The sequence below is a fragment of the Rhinoraja longicauda genome, chromosome 19 (assembly GCF_053455715.1).
Source record: "Rhinoraja longicauda isolate Sanriku21f chromosome 19, sRhiLon1.1, whole genome shotgun sequence".
Classification (NCBI taxonomy): domain Eukaryota; kingdom Metazoa; phylum Chordata; class Chondrichthyes; order Rajiformes; family Arhynchobatidae; genus Rhinoraja; species Rhinoraja longicauda.
In genome coordinates, this window is record NC_135971.1 from 18607362 (window position 1) to 18625694 (window position 18333).

An 18333-nucleotide genomic window follows, 5' to 3' on the forward strand; every position below is an offset into this window, starting at 1 on the left:
GAAAAAAAAGCAAGAGAAAAAAGAGAGATAGAGAAAAAGAGAGAGAGAGAGAAGAGAGAGAGAGAGGAAGAGAGAAGAGAGAGAGAGAAAGAGATTAAAAAAAGAGAGAGAGAAAAAGAGAGAAAAAAGACAGAGAAGAGAAAAGAGAGACAGAGAGAGGCCACTCGGCCCGCGCGTTGCTGCTGCCTCATACCGCGCCAGGGACCCGGGTTTAGATGGTGACTCCGCTCGCTGTCTGTGCGGCGTTTGCATGGTCTCCCCGTTCCTGCTTTATCCCCATGTTCCTGGATTCCGTTAGCCCTGAGAGCCAAATTGAACTCTCTCTTGAAAACATCCAGTGAATTGGCCTCCACTGCCCTCTGTGTCAGAGAATTCCACAGATTCACAACTGTCTGACTAAAGAGGATTCCTATCTGAGGTGAAAAGGTTTTTCCTCATCTCAGTACTAAATGGTCTACCCCTTATTCTTAAACTGGAACCCCTGGTTCTGGACTCCCCCAGCATATCATATCATATCATATATATACAGCCGGAAACAGCCTTTTCGGCCCACCAAGTCCGTGCCGCCAGCGATCCCCGTACATTAACCACTATCCTACACCCACTAGGGACAATTTTTACATTTACCCAGCCAATCAACCTACATACCTGTACGTCTTTGGAGTGTGGAGGAAACCGAAGATCTCGGAGAAAACCCACGCAGGTCACGGGGAGAATGTACAAACTCCTTACAGTGCAGCACCCGTAGTCAGGATCGAACCTGAGTCTCCGGCGCTGCATTCACTGTAAAGCAGCAACTCTACCGCTGCGCTACCGTGTGGTGGGGATAATTTTTCTCTGTGGGCCAGATGCAGGCAGATGGGATGAGTTTGTGTGGACACCTTGGTTAGTATCGGTAAGATGGGCCGAATGGCCTGTTTCTGTGCTGTATCCATCCATACAATGTGAGGGTGAACCTTCATTGCATCTTACTACAGCCGGAGGTCCACACTGGTGTGACAACTACAGGGGTCAATCTTGTTGCACCGAGCCTTGTCTGCTCTAGTCCAACGTGTCCAGTCAGCCCCATCACCGCTGGATTGTGTTCCATCGCAGCTGGATTGCGATCCATTACGGCTGGATTGCATTCCATCACGGCTGGATTGCGTTCCATCACAGCTGGATTGCGTTCCATCACGGCGGGATTGCGTTCCATCACGGCTGGATTGCGTTCCATCACGGCTGGATTGCGTTCCATCACGGCTGGATTGCGTTCCATCACGGCTGGATTGCGTTCCATCACGGCTGGGTTGCGTTCCATCACGGGTGGATTGCGTTCCATCACGGGTCTATGTTGTGTTGCAGGTCTCCACACTGCGGCTCTGTGCAGAACAGGGACAGTAGCCACCGTGGGCTCGGTCACCACTGTCCCCGTGGGTGGGACGGTGAGTTTCCCGTCCTACATGGCAGCGAGGAGAAGTTTGAGGTGGCGATGGGGCGGGTCGATCCCGATCTGGCAATCCTGGCCTGGAGGTCCGACAGCCCGGAGGATCCGTACCTGATCCGCCCGTCCTACAGGGCCAGGGTCCGCTTCCGACCGCACGACTTCATCGAGCTGCGGTCCGTGGGGCTCGGTGACCAGGGGACCTACGAGGTGCAGACAAACTACTTGGCAGGGAGCTGAGGAACCGTGACCGGGAGCGCTTTGAGCTGCGCGTGGTCGGTGAGTAGTGGCGTGCAGAGTTGCACAGCACCCAGACTGGCCCTTCGGCCCACACGGTCCATGCTGACCCAGAGGGGCATTCTGGCCTAGTCCCACCCGCCTGCACACAGCACTCTAAACCCTTCCTCTCCGTGAATGAATTATACTATATTGTCACATCCATCCATCCATATATATCCATCCACACATATATATATATATATATATATATCCATCCACACATATATATATAATATCCATCCACACATATATATATATATATATCCATCCATCCACACACACACACACATATATATATCCATCCACACACACACATATGTATGTATATATATATATCCATCCACAATAACACACATATATATATCCATATATATATATATATATATCCATCCATCCACACACACACACATATATATATACATCCATCCACACAAACACACACATATATGCATATATATCCATCCACACACACATATATATATATATATACATATCCACCCGTCCATATATCGTGGCTTCCTGCATCTTGTGTCCACTGCCCTGTCCAATGAAGGCAAGGCTTCTTGCCCAGCCTACCTGCCTGTGCTGCCACCGTTAGTGAGCTGGGGACTTGACTCTCTCTGCGGTTGAGCTGGACTTTTGCAATGTGCTGCCTTGCAGAGCCGATGTCCACGCCGACGGTGGAGGTCAGCCGCAACTCATCGCATGTCACGCTGCACTGCTCCACCGCCAGCGGCTGCCCTGTCACCTACCGCTGGAGCGACGGTCGCAGGATCCCGGCGTGGGGAACGCCACCTTCCCCGGAGCTGTGCTGCACCTGCCGGACCCGGACCCGGGGCAGCGCACCTGCACCTACACCTGCGTCGCTGAAGATTGCTGCAGCAGCCGTGCAGTCCCTGCAGCGCTGCACTACAGCGTCCGGCCCGGAGGTGAGTGGGTCTCTGTCCGATGGGGAGAGTCATGCAGCACAGGAACAGGCCACTCGGCCCCACTCCTCCCTGCCCACCTACATGCCCCGTCTACTCGAGACCCGCCTGCCCGCGTTTGGCCCATATCCCTGTAATAGGTGGCATGGTGGCGCAGCAGGTAGAGTTGCCGCCTCACAGCGCCAGAGACCCGGGTTCAATCCTGACTCCTTCCTGCCCACCAACATGCCCCTTCTACACGAGTCCCACCTGCCCGCGTTTGGCCCATATCCCTGTAAACGTTTCCAGAGGGCGGCGCGGTGGCACAGTGGGTAGAGTTGCTGCCACACAGTGCCGGAGACCCGGGTTCAATCCTGACTCCATCCTGCCCACCAACATACCCCGTCTACACTAGTCCCACCCCTGCCCGCGTCTGGACCATATCCATGTAAAAGGTGGCATGGTGGCACAGCGGGTAGAGTTGCTGCCACACAGCGCCGGAGACCCGGGTTCAATCCTGACTCCTTCCTGCCCACCAGGCTCTTTTAAAGATCAACAGAAGATAACTAAAAAGGCAATACGGGGAGAAAAGATGAGGTACGAGGGTGAGCTAGCCAATAATATAAAGGAGGATAGTAAAAGCTTTTTTAGGTATGTGAAGAGGAAAAAAATAGTCAAGGCAAATGTGGGTCCCTTGAAGTCAGAAGCAGGGGAATTTATTATGGGGAACAAGGAAATGGCAGACGAGTTGAACCAGTACTTTGGATCTGTCTTCACTAAGGAAGATACAAACAATCTCCCAGATGTTCTAGTGGCCAGAGATCCTAGGGTGACGGAGGAACTGAAGGAGATTCACATTAGGCAGGAAATGGCGTTGAGTAGACTGATGGGACTGAAGGCTGATAAATCCCCAGGGCCTGATGGTCTGCTAACCAGGGTACTTAAGGAGGTGGCTCTAGAAATTGTGGACGTATCGGTGGTCATTTTCCAATGTTCTATAGATTCAGGATCAGTTCCTGTGGATTGGAGGGTAGCTAATGTTATCCCACTTTTTAAGAAAGGAGGGAGAGAGAAAACGGGAAATTATAGACCAGTTACTCTGACATCAGTGGTGGGGAAGATGCTGGAGTCAATTATAAAAGACGAAATTGCGGAGCATTTGGATAGCAGTAACAGGATCGTTCCGAGTCAGCATGGATTTACGAAGGGGTAATCATGCTTGAATTTTTTGAGGATGTAACTAGGAAAATTACCTTGGATGTGGTGCACCTCAACTTTCAGAAAGCCTTCGACAAGGTCCCACATAGGAGATTAGTGTGCAAAATTAGAGCACATGGTATTGGGGGTAGGGTACTGACATGGATAGAAAATTGGTTGACAGACAGAAAGCAAAGAGTGGGGATAAATGGGTCCCTTTCAGAATGGCAGGCAGTGACTAGTGGGGTACCGCAAGGCTCAGTGCTGGGACCGCAGCTATTTACAACATACATTAATGACTTGGATGAAGGGATTAAAAATACCATTAGCAAATTTGCAGATGATACAAAGCTGGGTGGTAGTTTGAGCTGTGAGGAGGATGCTATGAGGTTGCAGGGTGACTTGGACAGGTTGTGTGAGTGGGCAGATGCATGGCAGATGCAGTTTAATGTGGATAAGTGTGAGGTTATCCACTTTGGAGGCAGATTATTATCTAAATGGTGTCAAGTTAGGAACAGGGGACGTACAACGAGATCTGGGTGTCCTAGTGCATCAGTCACTGAAAGGAAGCATGCAGGTACAGTAGGCAGTGAAGAAAGCTGATGGAATGTTGGCCTTCATAACAAGAGGAGTTGAGTATAGGAGCAAAGAGGTCCTTCTGCAGTTGTACACGGCCCTAGTGAGACCGCACCTGGAGTACTGTGTGCAGTTTTGGTCTCCAAATTAGAGGAAGGATATTCTTGCTGTTGAGGGTGTGCAGCGTAGGTTTACTAGGTTAATTCCCGGAATGGCGGGACTGTCATATGTTGAAAGACTGGAGCGGCTAGGCTTGTATACACTTGAATTTAGAAGGATGAGAGGGGATCTTATCGAAACATATAAGATTATTAAGGGGTTGGACACGTTAGAGGCAGGAAACATGTTCCCAATGTTGGGGGAGTCCAGAAACAGGGGCCACAGTTTAAGAATAAGGGGTCGGCCATTTAGAACGGAGAAGAGGAAAAACGTTTTCAGTCAGAGAGTTGTGAATCTGTGGAATTCTCTGCCTCAGAAGGCAGTGGGGGCCAATTCTCTGAATGCATTCAAGAGAGAGCTAGATAGAGCTCTTAAGGATAGCGGAGTCAGGGGGTATGGGGTGAAGGCAGGAACGGAGTACTGATTGAGAATGACCAGCCATGATCACATTGAATGGCGGTGCTGGCTCGAAGGGCCGAATGGCCTCCTCCTGCACCTATTGTCTATAAACGTAGCTCCAGGTTCACCACTGTGTGTCTCTGTCTCCTCCAGGGTCCAGGAGTCGTTGGGCGATCCTGTTCGCCGTGATCCTCCTTGCCGTGATCCTCCTCGCCGTAGCCGTACTGGGAGTCTGGGCATCGTATCTCTGCAGCAACCCCCACACCATGCCGTGAGTGTCCCCCTCACCGCCCCTCCCCCCATCTCCGTCCCCATCTCCGTCTCCCTTCCCCCTCTCTCCGTCTCCTCCCCCTATCTGTCCCCCCCTCCTCCCTCTCTGTCCCCCTTCCCCCCCCCCCTCTCCATCCCGTCCCCTCTCTCTGTCCCGTCCCGGTCCCCTCTCTCCGTCCCGTTCCCCCCCTCTCCGTCTCCCTTCCCTTCCCCCCTCTCTGTTCCCCTTCCCCTCCCCTCCGCCCTCTCTGTCCCCCTTCCCGGTTCCCTCTCTCCATCCTGTCCCGTTCCCCCCCTCTCCGTCTCCCTTCCCTCCCCCTCTCTGTCCCACTTCCCCCCCCCTCCGTTCCCCCCTCCTCCCTCTCTGTCCCCCTTCCCCCCCCCCTCTTCGTCCCGTCCCCTCCCTGTCCCCTCTCTCCCGTCTAACATTGTGGGGTGACGCTGCCCCGGTAGTGAACGAGATGGATGGGCCGCGATGCCCAGTCCCTAACACAGGACTAATTCTCTCTCTCTCCCCCTCCCTCTCCCCCCCTCTCTCTCTCTCTCTCGCAGGGATGATGAGCGGGGCTGTGTGGGACCGGGAGAGTTGCAGAGTGGGGACCGCTGTACGCGGGGGGTGACAGAGCACCCCGTCTCTGGGTGACGGGGAACGGGTTTGCTGCTGTCCCGTCTCTGTGGCAGATGTGGCCAGATGTGTCCATGGTCCCAGATCCCAAAGTTTACGACAAGATCCTTGTGGAACATGGAACAGTTCACACTTTGTCCGTGCTGTCGGGGGGTCTGGGGAGAAGGCAGGAACGGGATACCGACTGTGGATGATCGGCCCTGATCACATTGAATGGCAGTGCTGGCTCGAAGGGCCGAATGGCCTCCTCCTGCCCCTATTGACTATTGTCTGTTGTTGCTCTTTGGGAACCTGTAATTTATACAAAGTCTGGTCACTGATCCAGTGGATGTTTGTTCTGCACGTTTTTGTGCAGCTTGTGATGATTTTGTAAAATGCATTTTGTACATAATAAAACAGATTTGTTTAACACTGCTGCCTGTCATGTAAACCTGTGCCTGATGTAACTAAGGCCATTAGTGGTTCATCGTTGTGTGTAGATAGACATACAGTGACAGGCTCCTGTCTCTGTGTTATCCAGTTAAGTTCAACAGGCAGGACTGACGTTTGATGAAGGAATGTATTTCACAAAATGCTGGAGTAACTCAGCAGGTCAGGCAGCATCAATTTGTAAACCCCAATGTATTTTGGGGTGATACCATGTAGCATTTATTACATCCAACATTCCCCTCTTACCAGCATAGGTAATAGAGTGCACATAATGCAACAAAACAGGTAAAAGCGCGTTAGGGACACAAACTTTGCCAGAGGCAGTAACCCAAAGCGAGTCAGATTCGCGAGGGGAACACCCATCCTGGCTCCACTGGTGTCTCTCAGCCTCGGGGGCGTCCCCCTGAAGTTGGCAGAGTTTCAAAACACTGGGCATAGCGGTAGTTGCAGAAAACTGCTGTTGTTCGCCTGAAGAAACTAAAGTGGGAGTGGTCAGGGGCCTCTGTGCGTACCAATGTGTCAGCCAATGCATTCCCGAAAGAAATGGGATCCTTGACAGATGTATGCGAATTACATTTAATGACAGCCAAGGTTTTCGGGAGTGTTAAACTCGCTAGTAGATTTCGGACAAACAGGGCATTTTTAATAGGAGTGCCTGCTGCAGTCAAAAAGCCCCTGTGCTGCCACAGGTTACCAAAATCATGTGCAACCCCAAAGGCATATTGTGAGTCGGTATAAATATTAGCACGTTGGTCAACGCAAAGGTGGCAGGCCTGCGTGAGGGCAAATAATTCAGCATGCTGGGCAGAATGAGGTGTACTGAAAAAGGCGAGGGTAGGCAGTATCCTCAATCTCTAGCGCCGATCGTGCGGATTCTTGTTCGTGGCGCAACTTAACCCTTTGTCTGGGACCTATCCATATTCCCTGATGCTGTCTCATAATCGGGGGGGTAGTCCCCAATATTCTGGCGGGGAGGGTAGAACTGGGACTGGCACCACCGCAGCCGGTGGCTCTGCCTGTGGGGCTGTGGGGATCGGACACGTCCAGGGTTCCTCGTCACCCTCGGACACCTGATTACCTAATATAGCCGCTATATACTCCAGTGGTTCGGATTCTGACTTTTGTTGTTGTTGGGCGGGATATATCCCTTTGGTACCGGTTTTAAATTCATCTCGAGCTCGGGTATCACGGTCAAGTCTTAGGTCTTAGATCATACACCTTACATTCCGCTTGGAAAATATCGCATGTTTTCAGTATTCCCAACCTATCACACACTGATATCCCTCTACTACTTGCATTTTCCCTCTACTACTTGCATTTTCCCTCCAACTTGGCTCCCTCGACTCCTGATGGCGCTTCTGCACCCCCTCTCTCCATTCTTTAATCCTCTTTGTTAGTCTCTACATTCCATGTACCTCCCACTGGCCAGGTCTCGTTTCCCAATCTTTTCATTAACGAAGCAAATAAATTAATAAATAAATAAATAGCACATGTGTTGTACCAGGGCACCGCCATCACTCTTATCCAAAGACTGTCCCATATGTCTGATTGCCAAATATCTAAAATTATGTTACCAATAAATATTACCAAACGATCAATTTCATCCAGACCAAGACAATGACAACAAGAGTGACCGCCCCTTACCTTCCAAATCCGGAACCTTATCCTTATCCTTGTCCTTGTCCTTATCCTTGTCCTTTTCCTTATCGGTTCGTCTGTGAATCTCAGTTGAACACGAGATCAACCCCAAACGAGGGACTTCAGTGTCTGAAAGACGTCAACGTCCGGGGTCTCGAACAACGGCACGGTAGCGCAGCGATAGAGTTGCTGCTTTACAACGAATGCAGCGCCGGAGACTCAGGTTCGATCCTGACTACGGGTGCTGCACTGTAAGGAGTTTGTACGTTCTCCCCGTGACCTGCGTGGGTTTTCTCCGAGATCTTCGGTTTCCTCCCACACTCCAAAGACGTACAGGTATGTAGGTTAATTGGCTGGGTAAATGTAAAAATTGTCCCTAGTGGGTGTAGGATAGTGTTAATGTACGGGGATCGCTGGGCGGCACGGACTTGGTGGGCCGAAAAGGCCTGTTTCCGGCTGTATATATATATGATATGATATATATATGATATATATGATATATATATATATGATATATGATATATATATATATATATATGATATGATAACGGTCGAGAAGTGCACTCTGTCCCCTTCGGACGTGTTTCAGTCACCGCTGCCTCTTAGTCGTTCGTGGTTGACGGTGCCAAAGAGATCCTGCCGACTACGCCAAATGTTGTAGTCCGTGGCCTATTAGAAAAAACAGGCAGACAACCGAATTCGTTTAACCTCTTTATTCTACTCACCCGGGTGGGAGAGAGTCTAGAAACCGAAGCGTTTAGAAACGCTCAGGAAGCCAGTGTAGTCTCTCTCCCCGAATGTTAACAATTTCACACATTTTATACCCTTAATACATGTGCCAGTACATTTCCGTTGCTACCTTATATGGCAAGTTTTACAATGTCCTATAAGTCTTTGTGTCTTTCGGGACCTCCGTGTCCGTTGTGTCCATCGTGACCTCTTCTTTCTTGGGAACAAAGGGCAGTCCATATGGCAAGATGTTCTTCTTAACACTTCAAAGCTTTGAGGCCAGTTGCTGATATCAGAGGATACGATCAGCCATAAACCGCGCTTTCATGCTGACAACAGGATGCCCCAAGAATAATCCGAGCTGGAGCTTTTACACCCTTTTTACACCCCTGCAATAAAACCCACATGGCTACATGCTGAATGTTCGCCCTTACAGCATCTCCCCTTCTCCTAATCGGCCACCATTCAGATAATAGTCTGCTTTCCTGTTCTTGCCACCCAAGTGGATAACCTCACATTTATCCACATTATACTGCATCTGCCATGCATTTGCCCACTCACCTAACCAAGTCACGTTGCAGCCTCCTTATTTTATTTCATTTTTTTTTCTTTTCATATTTCAGATACAGCGCGGAAACAGGCCTTTTTTCGGCCCACCAAGTCCGCGCCGCCCAGCGATCCCCGCACATTAACACTATCCTACACACACTAGGGACAATTTTTACATTTACCCAGTCAATTAACCTACAAACCTGTACGTCTTTGGAGTGTGGGAGGAAACCGAAGATCTCGGAGAAAACCCACGCAGGGTCACGGGGAGAACGTACAAACTCCTTACAGTACAGCACCCGTAGTCAGGATCGAACCTGAGTCTCCGGCGCTGCATTCGCTGTAAAGCAGCAACTCTACCGCTGCGCTACCGTGCCGCCCATCATCCTAGCATCCTCCTCACAGCTAACACTGCCCCCCAGCTTCGTGTCATCCGCAAACTTGGAGATGTTCAACAGCTGAGGTGTAGCAGAGTCCCCATCAGATTACCCTACAAAACCGATGCAATAGGTGTGGCCAGGAGTTTACGTAAGAATCAAACATGATGCTTAAATTAAGAATAATGTTATTGAGCTTCAAATATTCCCCAGATAGAGGAAAAACATAGACATGTAACACAGTGTGTGGCTACAAACAAAGACAATTGTGTCAATGTCCCTGCGCTTAACCTGCAAGATTTCAGTTTTATTTACTATCAAAGGGTGCAAATAGTGAACTCCTCAAACACAAAGTGCACCCCATGTTACAGAGAATGATTGCAAGTCGATACTTCTTTGTGCGTGCGCTTTCTCCGTCGATGTGCCGGACAATAAGCTCGTTATCCAACTTTGTGGGGAATCTCGACCCGAAACGTCACCCATTCCCTCTCTCCTAGATGCTGCCTGACCTGCTGAGTTACTCCAGCATTTTGTGATACCTTCGAATTGTACCAGCATCTGCAGTTATTTTCCTACGCCACTGTGACTTGGTACTTGCTGTCTTTTTAAGCGATAGTGGGAGAAAGTGATAGGCAATAGACAATAGGTGCAGGAGGAGGCCATTCGGCCCTTCGAGCCCGCACCGCCATTCAATATGATAATGGCTGATCATTCTCAATCAGTACCCCATTCCTGCCTTCTCCCCATACCCCCTGACTCTGCTATCCTTAAGAGCTCTATCCAGCTCTCTCTTGAATGCATTCAGAGAATTGGCCTCCACTGCCTTCTGAGGCAGAGAATTCCACAGATTCACAACTCTCTGACTGAAAAAGTTTTTCCTCTTTCCAGTTCTAAATGGCCTACCCCTTATTCATTAATTGTGGCCCCTTGTTCTGGACTCCCCCAATATTGGGAACATGTTTCCTGCCTCTAATGTGTCCAACCCCTTAATAATCTTATACGTTTCGATAAGATCTCCTCTCATCCTTCTAAATTCCAGTGTATGCAAGCCTAGTCGCTCCAGTCTTTCAACATATGATAGTCCCGCCATTCCGGGAATTAACCTAGTAAACCTACGCTGCACGCCCTCAATAGCAAGAATATCCTTCCTCAAATTTGGAGACCAAAACTGCACACAGTACTCCAGGTGCGGTCTCACTAGGGCCCTGTACAACTGCAGAAGGACCTCTTTGCTCCTATACTCATCTGATGATCTGTTTCTTGCAGCTCCCCAGTGATTTAACGGGTTGAGTTATTGGCATCGTAGACACAGGTTTACTGCAACAAGGTGCAGGAAATTTCAGTCTGGGGCAAGCACCCAGCAGCACCTCCCACCCTGCCTAGCCCACAAAACAAACCCAGCATCGCTGATTTCTTTAACCAGGTGCTATCGGTTAGTGAAGAAAATCATCCACGCATTCATTTCCTCCCGCCAAGACTACTGCAACTCCCTATACACTGGGATCAGCCAATCATCCCTGTCCCGCCTGCAATTGGTCCAAAACGCCGCAGCGAGACTCCTGACGGGTGCCCGTAATAGGGACCACATCACCCCGATTCTGGCCTCTCTCCATTGGCTCCCAGTACAGTACAGAATCAACTTCAAGCTCCTCCTATTCACATACAAAGCCCTAAATGGGCTCCCCCCCCCCCCCCCCATATCAAAAATCTTCTAACCCACCACTCTATCTCCAGGTCCCTCAGGTCGGCCGACTTGGGGCTACTGACTATCCCGCGGTCTAGGCTTAAGCTCAGGGGTGACCGCGCTTTTGCGGTTGCAGCTCCTAGACTGTGGAACAGCATCCCTCTCCCCATCAGAACTGCCCCCACTCCTCCATCGACCCCTTTAAGTCCAGGCTCAAAACCTATTTCTACACCCTAGCGTTTGAGGCCCTCTGAGGGGGCGCTGTGAACTGTTTATGTATGTGCTGTTATGTTTGTGTGCCATTGTATGTTCGTTCTTAGTACCTGAACTGATGTACAGCACTTTGGTCAACGTGGGTTGTTTTTAAATGTGCTATACAAATAAAACTGTGCGTTTTAAACTGGTATGTTTATTTTAAAATTATCCCTAAGTGCTAGCGTGTGCTAGCACTTAGCAGTAAACCAATGTACGACCGGGAAACGCTCGTAAAATTAAACTCGAGCGCTACAGGAGCACTATTAAACAGTATACTACTCACCGATATATCAACGTGGCCGATAGAGATCATCAAAGGAGCGCACCGCGGCAGCAGCAGTGGGAGCGCAGGTCCGTGGGAAAGTCGGAAAAAACACCGAGGGAAGCGAGGGGGGATTCGGAACAGGCTGAGAGCCCAAGCCTTACGTCCACCTCTGCCCAGCATACTTCTGGCCAACGTCCAGTCCCTGGAGAACAAGCTGGATGACCTCAGGGCAAGGATCAGATTCCAGAGGGACATAAGGAACTGCAACATCCTTTGTCTGACCGAGACATGGCTGACCCCGCTGGTGCCGGACCAGGTGATCTGCCCATCCGAGTCCTTCACTGTTTTCCGGGCGGAAAGAACGGAAGAATCCGTGAAATCCAAGGGCGGAGGAGTCTGCTTCTTGACCAATAATAACTGGTGCAATCCTGGAAATATTAAGACGCTTTTTCGTTCCTGCTTGCCGGACCTGGAACATCTGACTATCTCATGCCGACCATTCTACCTACCCCGGGAGTTCAGCTCGGTGATCATCACAGCCGTCTATATCCCACCGCATTCGGACACCAACGTGGCACTGTCGACCCTACACGATGTGTTGTGTCGACACCAAAACAAGAACCCTGATGCGGCTGTGCTGGTGGCTGGAGATTTCAATAGGGGAAATCTCAAAAAGGTCATGCCCAACTTCTACCACCACATCACGTGTGTCACCAGGGGGGAAAGAACTTTAGACCACTGCTACACGCCGTTCAGGAAAGGCTACAAGGCCGTTTCTCTCCCCCCTTTTGGAAAGTCTGACCATGCTGCCATTTTCCTGCTGCCGGAGTATAAACAACGGATAGTACGGGAAGCGACAGTGACAAGGGACGTAAAGCGGTGGGCTGACCATTCAGAGGCCATGCTGCAAGATGCACTGAGCGATGTCGACAGGAACATGTTCCAAGCAAGTTCCAGAGACGTCGGTGAGTTTACGGAAGCGGTTACGGACTTCATTGCCACAATAGCCGATACCATCATCCCCACGGTAAGGGTCAGTATCTTCCCTAACCAAAAACCCTGGGTGGACAGGTCTATTCGCGTGGCCTTGAATGCTCGCACCGCTGCTTACAACTCTGGCCTGGCATCCGGCAACATGGACGACTACAAGGGAGAGTCCTACCGACTGCGGAAGGCAGTGAAGGATGCAAAAAGGAGGTACCGGGACAGGATGGAGTCACAGATGGAGCAGCAGGACACCAGGCGCCTTTGGCAGGGGCTACGGACAATAACTAGCTACAGGTCCAGCACCCCCTCAACCGGAAGTGCCGGCTCCTCCTTAGCTGATGACCTGAACTCTTTTTATGCACGGTTTGAGACGGGTAACACCCCCAGCTTGCCGTCTAAAAACAGCACCGAAGGGGCACTGGCTAGCGAGGCTGGAGGCGGATCCACTGCCGGGGATGTGCACACATTCTCGGTGTCCGAGCATGAGGTGAGGTGGGCTCTGACGTGTGTGAACACGAGGAAAGCTGGAGGCCCAGATGGTATATCTGGGCGAGTGCTAAAGTCTTGTGCTACTCAGCTTGCTCCAGTGCTCACCACAATATTCAACCTCTCATTGGCCAAGTCCGTGGTCCTTGCATGCTTCAAAAGATCCATTATTGTACCGGTGCCAAAGAATGCCTCTCCAGCGTGTTTAAATGACTACCGACCGGTGGCCCTCACCTCGGTTGTCATGAAATGCTTTGAGAGGCTACTCAAGAAGCACATCTGCGCCCTCCTTCCTCGAAACATGGACCCACTACAGTTCGCATACCATCCAAACAGGTCCACGGATGATGCGGTCTCCCAGGTTTTGCATACCGCTCTCTCTCATCTGGACAGCCAGGGGGGCTATGTGAGGATGTTGTTCATTGACTTTAGTTCAGCATTCAACACAATAGTCCCCAGCAGACTGGTTCAGAAGCTGCTGGAACTAGGGCTTAGCACCCCTCTGTGTGCCTGGGTCCTGGACTTTCTCACCGCCAGGCCCCAAGTGGTCAGGATGGGGGAACACACATCTAGCTCCCTCACCCTGAACATAGGATCCCCCCAGGGCTGCGTCCTTAGCCCCCTACTGTACTCCCTGTACACACATGACTGTGGGGCCAGGTTCAGCTCAAACTCCATCATCAAGTTTGCAGATGACACTGTGATGGTGGGCCGGATCTCTGACAACGATGAGAAGGCCTACCGGGAGGAGGTGGCTGATCTGGCACTCTGGTCAGGACAATAGCCTCCTCTTGAATGTCACTAAAACGAAGGAGCTGATTGTGGACTTTAGAAGGGCTAAACATCCAAGGGTGGTGAAGGTGTGGAATTCTCTGCCTCAGAAGGCAGTGGAGGCCAGTTCGTTGGATGCTTTCAAGAGAGAGCTGGATAGAGCTCTTAAGGATAGCGGAGTGAGGGGGTATGGGGAGAAGGCAGGAACGGGGTACTGATTGAGAGTGATCAGCCATGATCGCATTGAATGGCGGTGCTGGCTCGAAGGGCTGAATGGCCTACTCCTGCACCTATTGTCTATTGTCTATTGTCTATTGTCTATTGACGTACATGCCACTGCAGATAAATGGGTCTACTGTGGATAGTGTGAGCAGTTTTAAATACTTCGGAGTCCGCATCACAGAGGATCTGACGTGGGCAACACACATTGCCGCACTGGTGGGTAAGGCAAAGCAGCGCCTTTACCACCTGAGACAGCTGAGGAAATTCAGAGTGTCTCTGAGGATCCTTCATTGCTTCTACTCTGGGGCTGTAGAGAGCATCCTGTCCGGGCAACATTACAGTCTGGTTTGGGAACAGCTCTGCCCAGGACAGGATGGCCCTGCAGAGAGTAGTGCGTTCGGCAGAACGCACCATGGGAACTACACTCGTCCCCCTGTCAGGACCTATACATCAGGAGGTGCAGATCCAGAGCAAGCAAGATTATGAGGGACCCCTGCCACCCCAGTAACGGACTGTTCCAGATGCTACGGTCAGGCAAACGCCTCCGCTATCATGCTGTGAAAACGGAGAGGATGAGACGGAGTTTCTTCCCACAGGCCATCAGGACTGTCAACTTTTATAACTCCAGAGACTAAATTTTTGTCTACATTATAGTAACTTATTAACTTTATTTATATGCTATGTAACTGTAATTCTTTTTTGTGCACAATCCGCAGTCATTGCCACTTTCATTTCACTGCACATCGTGTATGTGTATGTGACAAATAAACTTGACTTGACTAGTGAATGTCATTAGTAAGGATCCGCTAGATTCCACAAACTATCTAATTACTTTCTTTTCCTCATGGAATAGATTGAAGACTGTGGTGGCTTGGTTTCTTAAATTAAAAACAATGCTTTTGCAGTGGTCTCGTAAGAGAAGGGAGATTCGGACTGCTGTGAGTAGTTTGGGAACGGATCCTGACAAGTTGAAAGTCAAGGTGGACAAAGAGATGCAAGTTTTTAAGGTATCATACCGGGGACAGTGCTTATGTTCAGATGATCTTTTCAATGCAGAAAATGCAATTATTTCTTTTTGTCAAAGACAAGAATATAAGGATGAGCTATCAGCATTATAAGCTGGTGAGCATGGTGTTAAAAGAAGTAGTCATTTATACAGGCTTGACCCGATGCTGGATAAAAGGCTTCTGAGAGTAGGGGGTCGCCTAAGTAAACTATCGATGCCTGAAGAAGCTAAGCATCCTATTATTCTCTCAAAGGACTTTTATATTTCAACATTGCTGTTACGGCATATTCATGAACAGATCGGACATGGAGGAAGAAATCACATGTTGTCGAGACTTCATAGGAAATATTGGATTGTCAAAGGTAACTCCGCTGCAAGAAAGGTTATAAAGAATTGTGTTGCGTGCCAGCATCAACGAGGAAGGTTTGGTGAACAAAAGATGGCAGACTTGCCTCTGGAAAGGATTCGACTTGATAATCCTCCATTTACTGAGGTAGGAATTGATTATTTCGGTCCTATTGAGGTTAAGAGAGGACGATGTCTGGTGAAAAGGAATGGTGTGATCTTCACTTGCATGGCAGGTAGAGCGCTGCATCTTGAGATGGCATGTACACTGGACACAGATTCCTGTATTCACGCACTGCGAAGATTTATTTGTCGACGAGGTCAGGTTCTTTCAATAAGATCTGATAATGGTACAAATTTTGTTGGAGCAGAAAGAGAGTTGAGAGAAGCGCTTAAAGGCTTGAATCAGAACAAGATCCAGAATGATATGCTTCGGCAAGGCATACAATGGTACTTTAATCCCCCAGCGGGATCCCACCATGGTGGTGTTTGGGAACGATTTATTCGTATGATCTGAAATGTGCTGCGTTCGGTTCTTAAACAACAGACTATGGATGAAGAAGGATTGCAAACCTTGTTTTGCGAAATTGAGGCAATTTTGAATGACCGACCTATCACCAAGAGTTCTGATGACCCGAACGACTTGGAAGCGCTTACTCCAAATCATATTCTTTTATTGAAAACTAGGCCAGTGCTACCATCTGGGCTCTTTGCAAAGGACGATTTGTATGTTAGACGCAGATAGAGGCAGGTGCAGTTTTTGGAAACGGTGGACACGAGAATATTTACCTTTAATTCAGGAACGTCAACGATGGTTGAGAGTGAGAAGAAATTTTATTCCAGGTGATATCGTTTTGGTGGTTGATTCTACTGCACCACGAGGTTCTTGGTTGATGGGCAGGATACTGGAGATTATGCCGGACGTTAAAGGTTTTGTGCGTACGGTACGACTTCAAACTATAAGGACAATATTTTGGTAAGACCAATAATCAAGATATGCCTGCTTCTGGAAGGTGAAGAAGATTGAAGAATTGCGAAATAAATTTGTACGCTGATGTATATGTAATGCGTATTGTTTTGTTATTGGATGAACAGTAAGCTTTTATAGCTCCTTTGATATCTATTAGTAATTGCTTCGTTATATACGCAGAACAATTAGGGTCCGGTATGTGGGAGCCATTTATGCTTAATTCAGTTATTGTCATTGTGTTATGACTATGTTTTAATATTTCTAGTTTATGTCTATTTTGCCTGCTTGTGGGTGTGACTTGATGCGTAATTGGGAGTGTCTAGATGGGAGGAGGTTAGTGTGTTGACAGAGGTTGTGGGTCAGTTTAGACTCGGAGGATGGTGATCATACAGTTCTTTACCACGCGCTCGTACCATGCGCTCGCACCAGCTATATTTGTAAGAACCACACGGTAATAACTGCAAGAATTTAAGATATTGTTTGAAGAAGAAACAGTTGATAAAGTACGGAAACTGATGAATTACTCTATGATTTGTGCTACTTTAATAAATCCAATTAATGAAGAAAAGGAGTTTGGAAGATTAGTTTTGTCATATCAGGGTGCGACGTGTGCGTAAGGTATAACCACATTTCATCCCCGAGAAGTAATGGCTATCGAAGTGGGATTTCGAGATGGTATAGAAACTGCCATTACAACCATGTTCAAAAGGCATTTGAGCAGGTACAGGGATGGGAAAGGTTTAGAGCGAAATGGGCCAGATGCGAGCTGCTGGGACAAGTGTAGATGGGGCATATTGGTCGATACGAGCAAGTTGGGCCGAAAGACCTGCGTCCGTGCAGTTGTACTCGATGATAAATGGTCGGGGCCCGGTGCTAACGAGGCCTCGGGTGTAACTGAGAAGGCGTTGGGCAGTGGAATCCGCCACCCGCATCTCCGTTCCCAACCCGGGATCAGGGTGAATGAAGACCTCTCTCCGGACTTATTTTAACCCACAACAGTGCACCTGTCTCTCGTGCGCCAGTCTTCAGGCCAATCTATATTTGGAGACGCGTCGCATCGCTTGATAAATTGTGTTATAGGATCCATTGACCTTTGTGCCAGAGTATTTATGTTTGTGCGCTCATGAGTGACAGTGGGGGGCGGTGAACATTCCGCATCGAAAGCCTGGGATCGAATTTGTTGAATTTCCAACGTCAGTGCAGGTCATTTTCCATCATATTCCCCTTGTTGGAGTCACAGAGTCATGGAGTGATGTAGCGTGGAAACAGGCCCTTCGGCCCAACTTCACTCGCCACCTGGTTGCGTCTCGGTCTTTGCTCCCCACACTGATCACCACAGATGGGAAGATCATTGGCCCCCATTGCTCCGTATCCGAAATTGGACCCCTCTGTCAAATCTCACGACAGCCCCTATCTATGTTCCCCGGAGAAGCAAACACTCTTCTCCGGTCTTATCCTGAACCTGATCCCCGTAATCTCCAAAACCTTTCCAGCAAATATCTCCTGCATCTTCCCGAAGCCTCCCGATTCATTCCTTGTTTGGTGAAGGGAAATAGACCAGATTCTCCAGTCGGGGTCCTAACCTGTGCATCTCATCCCTAGGGCAGCGTTCACCAAGATTTGTGGAGCTTTGGAGATCCGCTCATCAAACACTCTTCTCCTCAGACGGCCAAACTTTGTGCAGGCGCGCAGTAGGAGCTGGTGGATTTCACCATCGATGTCTGCTTTCGTCTGGGAAGAGGGGTGCCGGCCAGAGGACCCGAGGGTCTCCATCATGACGACCATTT